The 15,456-nt window shown below is 37.6% G+C and overlaps 1 protein-coding gene across 4 annotated transcripts in view; it reads left to right on the top strand.

Moving 5' to 3' along the window:
• LOC143213737 (opioid-binding protein/cell adhesion molecule homolog) overlaps nt 1–15,456 on the top strand; it is a 918,132-nt gene that overhangs the window by 279,842 nt on the left and 622,834 nt on the right. The gene's annotated exons all lie outside the window — the stretch shown is intronic.

Here is a 15,456-nt window from a genome sequence, read left to right as displayed (position 1 = left end):
ATTATTTAAATTTCATGTGTATACTGTTTTCTTATTTTAGTATATATTGTGTGTTTATTATTATTATTTAGTATTTATTTAAGTTAATACGAAGATATAGCGAATGCGAACATGCAGGATGTGAGAAATGCTGCGATTTTCGCGCGCACGCGATGACCATTTTTTCGTAAATCAACTATAAAACACGGGGTAGCGCGTAGTAGCAGCTTTTTTTCTTGCATCTTAATCAGAAAACTTCAAAGAACACAATGGCACAGAAATTAACACCCGATCGCACCCAGAGGTATAACAAAGTCGTTCCCAAAGTCTTAGAATCATAAAGAACGTGACTGAATCGTTGGTTATCTTTAAATATTAATAACTAAAAAAATGTATGTAGTACAAAAGTGAATTTCTCTTAAAAGTATACCTTATACTTAGCTAAAAAAACTTCTATAAAACGAAAATCTATTAGTGTATGTATAAATAAGGTAACAATTACTAATAGGTGAATTCGTTAAAAAATGAAAGCGTGTTAACAGAATTTCAAACTTCCGACAAATCTCAGTGCTTTATGGATACATGAATGGGAAAACGAATGATGGGAGATTGTTCCTCAGATATTCAACTAACTTATGTCACAAAAATTTTGACAATTTATGTAAAGTTTTAAAAATTGAATTTTGACCGTTGAAATCGGGCATACAGCCCACTGTGCGGCGTTTCGAAATCGATGGACCCTGAACGTTTGGTGCGGTATTATCGAAAATTTTGTCATTGGCCCGCACTTTTTCAGAGGACGTTTAACTGGGCAAGTTTATGTTAACTTCCTACAAAATGTACTAACCCAAAGATGTGAAGAAGTACCTTTAAATAAAAGGTGTGTTATGTGCATGCAACAGGGCGGTGCGCCTCCGCACTATGAAATTTTTTCAAATCTGAGTTTGAAATCTTTACAGAAAAGTGGGTAGGTCGAGGAGGTCCTGTAGTCTGGCCACCCGTTCGCCGGATCGACTACTTTCTATGAGGTCACATTAAAAACTGCGTAATGTCCATGAAACCCACGACGCGTGAAAACATGAAAGTCAGGATACGCGAAGCTTGTGCTAATATAAATGTTGAAATGTTGAGGAAAGTTAGAGAATCATTTAAACAAAGAATTGTTAAGAGCATTGAAGTAAGAGGTCATTTTGAACACATACTAAACTAAAGTTTAGTTACTTATGTAACGTCTTAGTATGATAGTAATGGTATTTTAGAGTTTTTTAAATTGAAATATCTCCTGAACTATACTAACTTGTCGACATACATAGGTTAGTACTTTTTTATAACGAATGTCCAGCTGCATCGATTGATGTATTCCAAAAATACCTCATTCCATTTAAAAAAAAAAGTTAACCTTTATATGACCTTTACGCGTCCATTCACGAAAAAATTAATAACATCAAAATATGCTCCACTCGATACCATTCAAGCCTGTGCTGAAAAATTTTTTGCTACGAGTAACAATAGCGAGAAAATCAAGATGTCAAAATCAGGTGAGACACCCTGTATAATAAGATTTTCAATAATTGTCCTGTACCAAAAGAAAGCGTAGAAATTTTCTATTACCTGAATTAGATGACGTTATTGAGGGTGACTTGTTAATTCAGAATGAAAATTGCTGTTGCTATTGAAGGTTCCATTAAAAAGTGTTTAGTGTTTGGCTATGTACTACAGATTTTTTAAAATTATGCAATAATCGTCGGTCGGTAATGTGTTAAGCAATACTTGCAGGCATTTCTTTTCGTTTCTTTACACAAACATAGCTTTGAAATGGAACTATGTATATGTTTGATGTGAGGTTTTGTGTAAATAATTATAAACGTGAACGGTGGAAGAAATATATTAAAGTATTGGAAGATGTTGTCGGAGGTGTCTACAAGACGGACGCACGATTAGAACTGAACGCCCAAACGCAAGGGCAGCGGTACGTACCTTCGTACCTCAAGAAAGGACGGCAAGCTATAAACGAAGGGGAATCAGGTATTTCCCAATATTCCATGGATGTGGGGTTTTCTACAAAGTGCGTTAAAGCGCCTAACTATTACCATGACAATGTTTTATATCTACAGTCAAATTTATATATCTCTCACACACACTTGAACACGTTGTAATTTTTTTTTTTTATTGAAGTTCTTTAGACCCTTAAATGGGTCCATTTCACTTTACTATGTGGTATTACAATTTTACAGGTTGGTATTACAATGTTACAAGATGTAATTATAATTTAAATAGATAATTTACAATCTCTGAAATACGGCTGAATATAACTGCAAGCCTTAATATTAGGTTCCGCTATGAACATGTCAATATTTAGTGGTAATCGGTAGCCCATTTTACCTAAAGATTCCAGTTCCAAAGTTTGTGCCTTTGGACGTCATATTTTTCCCACTGCCATATAACGTGGTTTAAAGTTTCGTCACTTTGATCACAACTACACACATACCGTCAAAAATTATGCTTACGCGCGCCAACGAAGCGGCTAAGTGATAATGATCTAGTGTGGGAGCTCATATGATGGAACGTGATAAGAAAGGAACTCGACCAATATGAAAGGGAGGAGGAAAAAGGAAGGAGCGTTTCGTCCTAGGCCCGCTAGAGGACTCATCAGTAAGGCTATCTAGCGGGCCCTGCCTTAGACATTTGCGATGTCGGAAGGCGGTTGAGGACTGTATACATATATACAAATCATTGAGGAATCGAGTACTTGCGGGAAAGGTCTTTTAAATACCTGTCCCTTTTGTGGCGCATGTAGGAAGTTAGGCCGCCACACTAGTAAAACACCTCTTAAGTCTTTTATGGGAGTACCAGGGTAGAGAACTGACGCGGAAAAAGTTTCGGAAACAATTTTTGCCCTTAAATAGCCCTTGCCTCTTGATTATTTCAGTACATTTCTCTTTGGCCTGTTTTTTATATGTTTCATATAAATCTGTGAACGGAACTTTCGAAAAATTGAGGGACGTCGAGGTAGTAGCCAACTTGGCTGCCTTGTCCGCATCCTCATTGCCCTGAATACCAGAGTGCGATGGGACCCAGAATAATATGACGTAGCTGCTATGTTCATTTCTAATAAAAAGGTTATATTTCCTTTTTATTTCAAAAATGGGTGAATTGGTCTTAATGTTAACTATGGAGGATTGTAAAGCCATCAGATAACTAAGAGAATCCGAAAAGATATGGAAATTGTGGTTTTCGTTATTCTAATACAATATCGAAGGCATGACTTAGAGTTAAACATTCGGCAGTGTAGATTACTGTAGATAGATGCGAGAGAACACAATTGGTTCCAGTAATTTTACTGCCATCGGTATATCTTGTGTAGCAGTTTGTGTTTTCGCATACCTCGTTGAAAATGACCGACGAGTTATTCGTATCTTTAGCTATAAGACCCAGTGAACTATCAAAGGGTATGGAAGTTGTACAGGTCGTAAAGTCGTAGCTGTAAACATTTAGGCCAGGGGTGGCCAACCTTCTGCATACCATGCGTAAATTTTTTTCACATAAGAGTTCAGATGCGCCATACAACTCAAGCATTTTTTTCTACCTTCTTACGTTCATTGTTGCGGTTGGAAAATAGGAATAGGGATAGGATCTGCTTCGGCTAGGGGAGGGAAAGGGATAACTCAATCGCGCAACTAAATTAATTAACTCAAGCCAATTGAAAAGACCATGTTCATTGGAGCACCAATCTACAATAGTGAGAAATGATCTTTTGGACGAGAGGGCGATCGCTGTCATGAACACTCCAATTCCTATCCTATAATTGTAAACTGTCAAAAAATTGCGACGAATTGATGAGTAAAAAGGCTGTGTAAATTGAACTTAGAGCTCTCAGGTGTTGAAAATATGAAGATGGATTCATGTATGGCGCCTACTTCAAAAAAATAAATAAAGGCGCAAGGATTCAATGCGCCACTTGTAATCATCCAATGCGCTACGTTTGGCGCATGCGTCACAGGTTGGCCACCCCTGATTTAGGCTATCCTGTGAATCTATCACATCGGTTTCTAGAACAGAAATAAGGCATTTGCAAATTATCCTATGATTATTGGAGACTTTTTTCCTTTTGAATAGGTCGTAATAATCTCTAATGCACTTAAAGGTGAGAGAGTTGCGGCGAGCTAGAGTCTTAGACAGAAAACAACATCCTAGATGAACAGCGCGTTCCTTAATCAACGTAAATTTGGACTCCCCGATTAGGATATTGGTCGGAGTGGTCACCCGATAGCCTACTGCAAGTCTTATACGTTGTAATATTTGTTCAATTAGAACTAAAAGAGGCGGGGTTATAAAATATACTTCGACTGCGATTCCGTAGGAAATATTAACACACTTTATTAAAGACTGGTAGAACGTACCGTTGCACAGTGGAGTATTTGGCCCGAAAAGCTGGCCAAAACTATTGCAACGTTATTTATGGTCTCAAGGTCATAATATTATATATCGTTGAATTCCTCTTAAAATCAGCTATAACATTATGAACTAAAAAATACATTTTAACATTTAAAAAATCAAAGTGACCTTGATTAATTGTTATAAAAAAAATATTTTCAAAATTTTATATATCCAAGTTTGTAGATGTTGGAACACTGTTCAACTTTTGTTGGAACCATTTTTTAAAACAAAATTATTTTATTTGTTTTTATTACGCTGAGCTCTTACGAATGAAATTGTATTCTGCAATTCAAAAAAATGTGTAGGATAGAAACTTTGCAAACAAATTTATAATTCTGTATAAATATATTTGTGTTTATATTATTTCATTTTAACATATTACATTCATTCTTACTCGCACAGGAATTTTTCTAAATTCATGTAATTTTAATAGAAATTATGTATGTCAACATTTTGAAATTTATTTAGGGTACAATGAGGCTGCGGGACACTGTAGGAATTTTTAAAAGTCAAAATGTAATCAAATCTTTGAAGGGCAGCACGAGAAAGTGCGGCGGGCCGCGGGTTGCTCATCCTTGGTCCACATTGTATCGAGCGTTGCCACAAAAACCGTTTGGAAATTCGGAGGAGCGCGAAGGAGCAACCAATTTTTTTCATGTAATAAACTAGAAACCTTGGCGCGTCTAATGACACCAAAACAAGCACTTGGACGCACTTGGAAGCATACTAAAATTCTATTTGAATTCTTTGAATTCTAATGTATTTCACTGAATTATTGGTCAGCTTTTAACAGCAATAATCTCAAAAACACAAGTAAAAAAGCGCATAATTTTTAAATGAAAGTAAAGTACTAACATACTTACCTAAAAAAAATCTGTAAAGGGAAATGTTGGCATTCATTTCTTTGCGGTGTAGAAGAATCATTAACGTGCGCACAGTAATACAGAGACTAGTTGAGAGAAACAGGACTACGAAACTCTCCATCTTTGATGAAGCATAACACTTCATGAGGGAATAAAATTTAAAAAAAGGTATTGCAATATCATTCTGTATATATTTAACTATCTTAAAATGCAAAAATTTTATATTGTAGACAAAATTTTTGAATTGACTTTTGGCCAGCTTTTCGGGCCAAATACTCCACTGTGCGTTGTCTAGTTTGGATAACGACTGGCGTCTATAGGACACCTCGACCACACCCGTACGGTCGCAAACACACACACACGCACAGAGACTCATCGGAGGCATTTTTTGTCGCGAGAACATAAACAGAGCGTCTTCACTCTCGCTCACTTATCACTGTCCTCGGTCCGTGGTCTGTTTACCCACAATTTAACAATATTCGTTTTAAAGTACAGTAAAAAGTAGTGAATGCTTTCCTGCGAGAACATTACACATTTCTTTTCATTTTGATGTAATTGTTGGACTGAGAATAAATGTTAAATGCTTTCGGCGCAACGGTTCGATCGTTTACTACTAATTATGAAGCAATTTTGCTAATTATCAAAGAAAATCAACGTTTCGATCATACTTTGGATCCTTTTCAAGATTTATTTGAATCGCATCTGTAAAGTAAATATGTTATAATAATTTCAAAAATTATTAAATGATTGAATATAAAGAATATTGTTCATAAAAACTCACTCACTTGCTTTGGGGAAAATAAATTTATAATAATTGTGTGGCACGCGTGTGTTACGTGCGTCGGATATGCTAGTTGTCAAGACACTGATGTAAGAACGTATTGAAAACGATCTAGGATATATCTATCGATATAAGGCGGTAAATTTGAAAGGTCATAGTATGTTCTTAAATCCACTTTTACGAATATACCTTGATGGTAAATCGTTGTTAACGTTCAACTTTTATTGGAATCAGTTTCATACAGTTAATTGTATGCGAGGAACAGCTAGTTCAAAATTTTTGTATAATGACAAAAATAAGGTTTATTGGAAAAATTCATCATAGAGCATTACTGGTTTAGTAATGTTGCGTAATATTCATGTTTCTTAGGTGTCTCATACCTAAGATTTACGCTGCGATGTTTAATTTATATGAACAGTTTCCAATAGTAGCCTCTGATGTAAATTTTCTTCTTTGTCAATAATTTTGGCGTTCTCAAAATCAAATCTATGATTCATTTCAAGTGCATGTTTCGTCAATGCAATATGTTGTAGTGGAGGTAAGAAAATATTATGCTTATGTTTTGTGATACGGGTTTTCAAGGTTCTGGACGTTTGTCCAATGTATACTTGACTACATTCCAAGCAAGGTATTGAGTATACAATATTGCAACTTTCTAAACATGGTAGCTTGTCTTTAACAGGTGGGAACCAGGTTTTAAGATAATGTGGTATACTGAAAATTGTATGAATTCCTATTCTTCGAAAGATCCTTTTTATGTCATTTGAGATGTTCTCAACATAAGGTACAACAACGGTATTTTTCCAATTGATTGGACCAGTTCTTTTAAATCTATCTTCCTTCCGTTTTTCACAACCAAAAGAGGATGATATAATTCAAAACTACGTTCCTTGACGATGCTTGACGTAAAATTTTCTGAGTAACCGTTGTGTTTTAATACATTTTTTATCAACGGCAAATTGTTGGGTCGAAATTCAGGATCAGAGAGTATGATAGCTCTATCTATCAAACCTTTGATTAAGCCCACTTTATGTTGCAAAGGGTGAAACGAGTAGAAGTTTACATATCTACCCGACCAGCTAGTTTTATGAAACCAATTCGTTTTTAACCTATTTTCTGTTCTAATGACACTCACGTCGAGAGAGCTTAGACTCGAATTGCTTTCCATTTCATATGTGAATTGTAATCTTTCATGAAAGCTGTTAAATGTATCCAACAAAATTTTAAATTGTTCAGGTTTTATACATGTGATTGTGTCATCAACATACTTTTTATACAGAACCAATTCAAAGGACAGTTTTAAAATAGAATTCTCTTCTAATCTTTCCATTACACAAGATTTGCAACAACTTGGGAAATTGGAGATCCCATGGCTGTGCCAAATACCTGTTTGTAGTAAACACCATTAAAAATGAACACATTGGCTTCCAATACAGAATTCATGCACCTCGGAAACGCCCCATACTGGAGGCCCATTCTATTGGCTTTCAATAGAACTTAACAGCATGACGAAATTCGTCATGTTGTATGCTTGTATTTTGTTTTATTTCGTCCCAACGGCAGTCTAATACCTGCAAAAAGCTAAAGCATTTAACATTTATTTACAGCAAATACGATCGGTAGAAGAAATATGTTTATCGTTGGACTGCGATATTTGAAAGGTTTTCCTAAAATCCTGTTAGATATTCTGTGGGTATAATTCGATCGGAAACACACTTCCAAGATATTATAAGGAGGAACCGAGTTTGAAACGTACATAGAAATGGTACGGAAACTGCAATTCCATTGAAGTGAACACTCTGGCCATTTGCGTTAACGATGAAGATATTCAAAGATCTGCAATTTATAGATCTCCATAAATCCGGATTGGCAAGATCATCCGATTGGAGTTAGGAAGATCGACGCGCTTTGTTTTCAAAAGGGCAAACACTCGAAGCTTATCGGATTCCATTGAGACCGCATTCTTACTCTTCCTATCTTATTCCCTAATTGGCGGCTGCTAAGGAAACACTGGAACGGAACACTTTCGTTGAAGCCACTCCGTCTGATCCGTCTAAAATGCGGCAACGCGACCAACAAAAGTGTACGTTGCGTACGTCATAGAGGCCCGCGACAGTCACGTATCAAGTGACAGATGCATGCCTACCTTCGTAGGCATATTTTATTATTTTAACAAATTGATGAACAGGATTAACAAATTGATTGTTGCACGACATTGAACCTGCCTACTCGTTAAAATCCACGCGCAGAAGGGATCAATGCCCTTCCACTTTTTAATTGGTCTCGCATAAGTAGATTACTTGACATCACGATTAGTGGTCCTTCTCGAGAATTTCTCGAGAAATTTAAATCTAGGAAAATTCTTGTGAATCTCATTTATTTTATAACATATCTCGGAAATGAACAAATACGTATACAGTCTGTGTATAAAGTATTCGTACACATTAAAAAAACGAATTACTTTTTCTACATTGTACCCAACAGCTTGAGATTCTAATGTGTAAATAACTTTTTTTTAACTTCCCGATTCATAGGGAAGTTACTGTAATGACCCCGAAAATCGAAAATCTATTTTTTAGTAGATCTTCACGTTTCATGGTCTCTCATTGGAGTCATTTTAGACTATTTTCAGCAAAATGTTCGTATGTGTGTGTGTGTGTGTGTGTGTGCGTGCGTGCGTGCGTGCGTGCGTGCGTATGGTATCAAATTTTTCGTTAACGTTTTCTGAAAAAGTAACAACGCGATCACAATGATGAATGATGCAATCGATGTGCCCCGCTGTAACTTACAATTAGAGCTGATTAGATTTTGATCCATTTTGGTCCAGTAGTTTTTTAGTTTTTTTCGACTTATAGTTTTTTTTTCAATTTATACGAGAGGACGGAAAAAAATTTTTTTAATATTTTTTATATTTTAAAATTTTTTTAAATTTTTTATTTTATTTTATTTTTTTTAAATTATGCAACTAATGCTAATGTTATCTATTGGTTTTCTGGGAAGCAGGATCTGGTATCTTGAATGAAAAACGCGTTAGTGAAATTTCCTCTTGCACAACTGTTCTCTCTGCCTTCTCAAAAGCGACTAACTAAACGACTGCAGAGAGGGTGTCTCTGCCGACGCAACCGAAAAGAAAGAAAGCCCAGGTCTGTTGGGCTGAAGACCCTTAGCTTTATCTGCTTTTCAACATCACATGGCTTTTGGGTGTTTTATTACCGATGTCCTTGGGTCTAAGAGGCCTGGAGTAGGAAATAAACATTTGATCCTCGGTATCTACTTTAACACATAACTGAACCGATGTGATGCAGTATTAATTTTTGCTCTTATATCAATATTACCGCTTACAATAATCTAAAAATATCCCAATGCAAGAATGAGTTAATCATCTCTACTGCCGAGAATACATTTTGGAAGAATATCGATGAAAGTACAAAAAAATTTATATTACAATCTTTGAAAAAACAATCAGTTCAGAACGAATTAAATTGAAAACTGAGATTAAATTGAAAAAGTTAATATGAAATATATGATAATTAATAACATTGATGTTGATGACGGATTGGTTAATGGAGCATGCGGAATATTAAAATTTATTACTTTTCAAGAAAGTACTAAAATTCCGTCTATATTGTGGTTAGATCTTCAATTGCCCAGAGTGGGAGTGAAAGTAGGAACTCGTTATCGTGATTATATGAAAAACGCAAATATTGATCAAAATTTAACTCCAATAATAAAAATATCGAATCAAGTAAATATGTCGAGTGAGGAAAAATATCAAATCACACGTAGTCAATTTCCAGTGGTTCCTGCTGAAGCGATTACGATTCATAAAAGTCAGGGACAAACATACGAGAAAGTATGTTTGGATTTTAAAAAATCAAAAAGAACGAACTTTACAAATGTTGTATGTATAGCACTGAACAGAGTTTCAAAATTGAGCGTTTTATATATTTTGGGACAATTTAAATTAACAATATCGAAAAAAACCAAGATCAATACTGCAAACCCGGCTAATGATGAGTTGTATAGTTTGCGAAAAAGTAAACAATTAAAATTATCATTCAATAATTTGGTCAATGAAAACGGATTAATAGCTATACAGAGTGTTTACCTACAGGTGGGAGAGAGAAAATTTAATGGGTGGTTCTCGACGATAATATAAGACGAAAATGAAGAATAAAAAAATTGCGATTTCGGCTTCGTTATTTAGTTATTAACAATTAAAAATTCGCCTAAAATGCTGCAACACTTCTAACAAAAGTATACGTTGCGTACGTCAGACAGGCGCGCGACAGTCACGTATGAAGTGACAAACGCATGCATACCTTGGTTCTCATTTGGGGCCCCAGCGAGGTGAAAATGTTTAAAAAATCGGTGGACGACATTGAACCTACCTACTCGTTAAAATCCACAAGGGCATTTCTAATATCCGCCCTATGAAATTATCGAGTACAAGGGGTCAATGCCCTTTCACTTTTAAATTCTTCTCACACATATCCACAAATCCTTAACCTGCACTATAATTGTTCATTACACCGTACCTAATATACTGGAATAAATGCTCTAGCACTATTTATCGCCAGCGTGACTGCAGCGCCATCTGACGGGCAACATGCAGCCAAATATTGCAAAACCATTGCTCGGAAACGTAAAAGAACGACTTTTGAGGCAAACAGCGTAGTAGATTGATCTTTCATTTGGCGATTTTGACTACTAAAAAGTCCCGTCTTTGCATTAACGAGAAATCAGAGGTCTATGCCCGGACCCCCTTGCAGTCCTCGTGTACGTATACGTGGTCTAGCGGTGGTGAGTGTACTCTAGCGGTGTGTGAGTGTTCACGCGCGACCGTCGTCTGCTAGGAGACGGCCCCCTTAATATAACATAAGCATGTTAAACATCCATATTTGAAAATCGGAAAACAAAATTTTGCGAAATTATGCAGATTGACCAAGGTACCCCATTTTAGCCTCAATTTGTACTTTACTGACGCTAAAATCGTCGCGCATGCGCGAAAAAACCGTGCAATATCCCAACACTGGGGAGATTCTCTCGCATGCGGCATGTTGTCCCGATATGGCCCCCTTGGATTATCACCTTCTTCGGTCGCTGCAACACCACTTGGTTGATTCTAACACAGTGGTCTGCAACGGTTGCACCGTTCAGCCCGATTTCGAGGCCTGCGCCTCCCGCGCGTCTCGCTCCCCGTGACGGCCAAGTGCTCAGGACCGTACCGTATGAAATGCGCGTGGCGCCCTCCGTAGTAATGTGGAAACCTATTGATACCGGTGTCGTCCTAATACTCCACGCGCATTTCATACGGTACGGGCATGAGCATTGGGGCAGTCACGGGGAGCGAGACGCGCGGAAGGCGCAGGCCCCGAAATAGGGCTGAACGGTGCAGCAGTGTGCTCAGACGGGATACGTTTTTTCGCGCATGCGCGGCGTTTTCAGCCTCATTAAAGTACGCTTCTCGAGGAAATGTGGCACCTTGAGCGCCATGCAGAATTTTAAGAAATTGCTCCATGGTCTCCATGGAGCCTACTACATGTTTGGTTCTTTGACTTTTGCACTCCTAAGTCGTCCATTTGGACCACTGTGCGTCCCATCAAGGCAGAAGTTTAGTATAGTGACAACGCCTGCGGTGGTGGGTGTTTGGCACGTATGGTGAGGGGGGAGGAGGGTAATACGAAACCGAAAGAATTATTGTGCGGAAATGAACGGTTACCGAGATGTTTGCAGAAAACTGCTACTGCTACTGCATCGGGATCAAACGTATGCGTGCACGTCCCTGGCAGCGCATGGGTCGGAAAATAAAAATAAAAATAGGATAAGTTAGTGTAATGTATCGGCGCCACCTAGTGGCAACGCAAAGAAGGTTTAGCGCGCGCCCGCGTGTAAGCAGTAACACTCTACCATTAGAAGTTCAAATAAGTACACTGAATTGTAATCCAGTCTAATAAATAATGTTTGATACACCACATAAATTGGCGACGAGAAGTTAAGAACCTCACGTATTATATTTTTTTTTCCGCGTGGTGTGGAAGTTCTGTTTTGAGGTTATATTGAGCACGTGGCAAGGTGATCGCGTGAATTCAATAAATGGTTAAAATGGCCCTACACCAGGCATGCACAGGTGGACGATTTGGGAGCAAGAGCACTCGACCCTGCTCATGAGCAGGGTCGGAGCAGTGACCTTGCTCGGACGTATGGAAGGGGAACCCACCAATTGTAAGCGTGACTTGTAAACGGAGCACGAGAGAAGACGAGTGGGAGGGGCGTGGGGAAGTGGAGAGCGCGCCGGAGTGGTCAGACTACAATAACGTAGACGCCGCCCCCACTCTCACACGCTTTCGTGGGCCCAAAGCGCTATTTGACTATTTTGAGAGCGACGCCCTTCCCACTCGTCTTCTCTCGTGCTCTGTTTACAAGTCACGCTTAGTGGGTTCCCCTTCCATATGTCCGAGCTAGGTCACTGCTCTGAGAGCACACGGGAGCAACTTGGGAGCACGGGAGCTGCTCTGAAAGCAAAGAGCTGTGCATGCCTGCCCTACACGGTGTATTGCCAAAATTCGAACAGGACGAGGACTGGGAACTATATTCAGAGCAACTACAACAGTATTTTGTTGCTAATGATATCACTGATCAGAAAAAGAGAGTGGCAATTTTGTTAACAGTCATAAGTCCTACTGTGTACACGATTTTAAGAGACTTGTGCCATCCAACAGCTCCTCAAGCTAAGTCGTTTGACGATCTCAACACACTATTGAAAGGTCATTTCAAACACCACGAGGCAGTTTTTCGTGAAAGAATTAAGTTCTACAGAGCTATTCAAGCGAGTGGAGAAAAAATTGCTGATTGGTATGCTCGAGTTAAGAGTTTGTCAGTTTCCTGCATATTTGGTACCGTTTTGGAAGCGATTTTAAAAGACAAGTTTGTAACTGGCCTCTCAGATGCCAGAATTTTAAAACGTGTGTGCGAGGAGAACGAAACCAAAAGTCTCAAGGAGATGTTTGCCATCGCAATTAAGAGGGAAGCAGTGCTCATGTGTGAGGCAAAGGAGGTAAACCGGCTGAGGCAATATCCCAAGAAGGCAGAGGAAGCTAGTCATACGAAGAATATTAGGAACTTTTCCAAGACGTCAAGATCTACACAGGAAAAAGCGTTTAAAGACGATAAGAATTGTTTTATGTGTGGAGGTACAGCTCATGACTTTAAGACTTGCAAATATAAGCAGTTCAAATGCAAGATTTGTAAAAGGGTAGGTCACATTGCAAAGGTATGTACTAAGAGTCAATCTCAACATTTTGTACAAAATGTAGTCAGCGAAAACCAAATGTATAGTCGTGACAGCAGTCATTATAATAGTAAAGAGTCAAGTTGTAGTGGCGATTTAGATTTATTTGAATTAAAGGACAATAATTTAGGGCCAATGGTTATTAAATTAATGATAGAAGGTAATAGCGTTAAATGGGAATTAGACAGTGGCGCATCTAGAACTGTGATTCCACGCTGGTTATATCACAAAGATTTTAAACACAAGGAATTATGTGAAACAGAAATTGTATTAAGAAGTTATTCTGGAGAGATAATGATTCCAATTGGTAAATTTGAAGTCAATGTACAGTATGGTAGTTTTCAAAAGACGCTTGAGATATTGGTCCGTGATACCAATGGCCCACCTCTAGTAGGTAGAGATTGGATTAGAAGTCTAAAATTAATTAAAATTAGACATGAACCGGTGTTTAAGGTCATTGAAGAATTAACTGGAGTTTGCGAAGAATTTCCAGAGTTATTTAGTCCAGGATTAGGGCGATATAAGTATGATAGAATTAAGATAGAATTAAAGCAAGACGCGAAGCCAATTTTTTGTAAACCTAGGCCATTGCCTTTGATTTTTAAGGAAAAAGTAGAAAAAGAACTACTACGTTTAGAGAGAGAAGGTATTATTACTTAAATTGAAGATTCGGATTGGGGCACTCCTCTCGTGCCTGTACTTAAGAAAAATGGAGAAATTAGAATCTGTGCCGATTACAAAACAACAGTAAATCGTTTTTTGAAAGACGTTAAATATCCTCTACCGAGAATTGAGGAACTTTTTACGGCACTTAGGGGTGGGAAAGAGTTCACAAAACTGGATCTTTCCCAGGCTTATAATCAATTTGTTTTAGATGAGCAATCAAAGCTGTTGCTATCTTGGAGTACCCACAAAGGTATTTTCAAGATTAATAGAATGCCTTTTGGAATTAAGCCAGCTTTTCCATTTTTCAGCAGAAGATTGAAAAGACCTCGCAAGGCTGTAAGGCAGTTATTAATTTTTTAGACGACATAGTTATAACTGGCCGCACTAGAAAGGAACATGTCGAAAATCTGAGAGAAGTACTCAGTCGATTATCAAAGGCAGGGCTCAAGGTAAATAGAGATAAGTGTGAATTTTTCAGTTCAGAAATTAGATATTTAGGTCATGTAATTAATGCAGAAGCATTAAAAAAAGATGCCAGTAAGGTTCAAGCCATTTTAGAGGCGCCTGTGCCTATCAATAAAAAGCAAGTTCGAGTTTCGCGGGTTTAGTCAATTATTATACTCGTTTTGCGCCAAATTTGTCAGCCATCTTGCGTCCTATTTATGATTTGTTAAAGGATGGCAAAAAATATAAGTGGACTAAATTTTGTGATGAAGCGTTTGCAAAGGCAAAGAAAATGTTAGCGTCAGATCAAGTTTTGACACATTTCTCACCTGAATTACCAATTAAATTGTCGTGTGATGCGTCTGAGGATGGCGTAGGAGCAGTTTTGTCACATGTTTTTCCCGACGGTAGTGAGCGTCCAATAGCGTTTGTGTCGATAGTACTAGCAGACAGCGAAAAGAACGACTCCACAGTAGATAGGGAAGCATTAGCAATCTTTTATGGAGTTAAGAAATTCGAAAATTACACTGTCCAACAAATTTCAACTTTTTAAAAGTATTTCGATTCCCACTATGCGATTCTTATAGAGTTTTCCGCGCTGATTCCGAATCTGGTTTTAATTTTTTCCCTATACGTCCAGTTTTTGAGAAAATGGAGTTTAAAAAAAAGACATATTTTTCAACTTTAAACAAATATTGCGATGTTATTATAAAAGATATTGAATTGTTCTTTACAGCAAAAGATTCTGTAGACTTTCCCGAATACAGTGATATCCAATATTAATACATTATGATTGTTTAAACATGTTTAAACAATGATTAAAGACGGAGATGCACCACTTTTGCACCAATTTTTGCGGATATTTTCGAATTTATCTCAAAAAGTAAGGGTCCAGCGAAAAATTGAACTATACATATAGAGCAGATATATATAAAGAGCAGACTTTTATCTTGAGAAACCCCCCTGTGAAGTTTGCATGGTCGACGTTTTCTTCG

Source organism: Lasioglossum baleicum, chromosome 11 (assembly GCF_051020765.1).
Source record: "Lasioglossum baleicum chromosome 11, iyLasBale1, whole genome shotgun sequence".
Classification (NCBI taxonomy): Eukaryota; Metazoa; Arthropoda; class Insecta; order Hymenoptera; family Halictidae; genus Lasioglossum; species Lasioglossum baleicum.
Note: the sequence above shows the minus strand (reverse complement) of the source record. Positions and strands in the feature narration are given on the sequence as shown.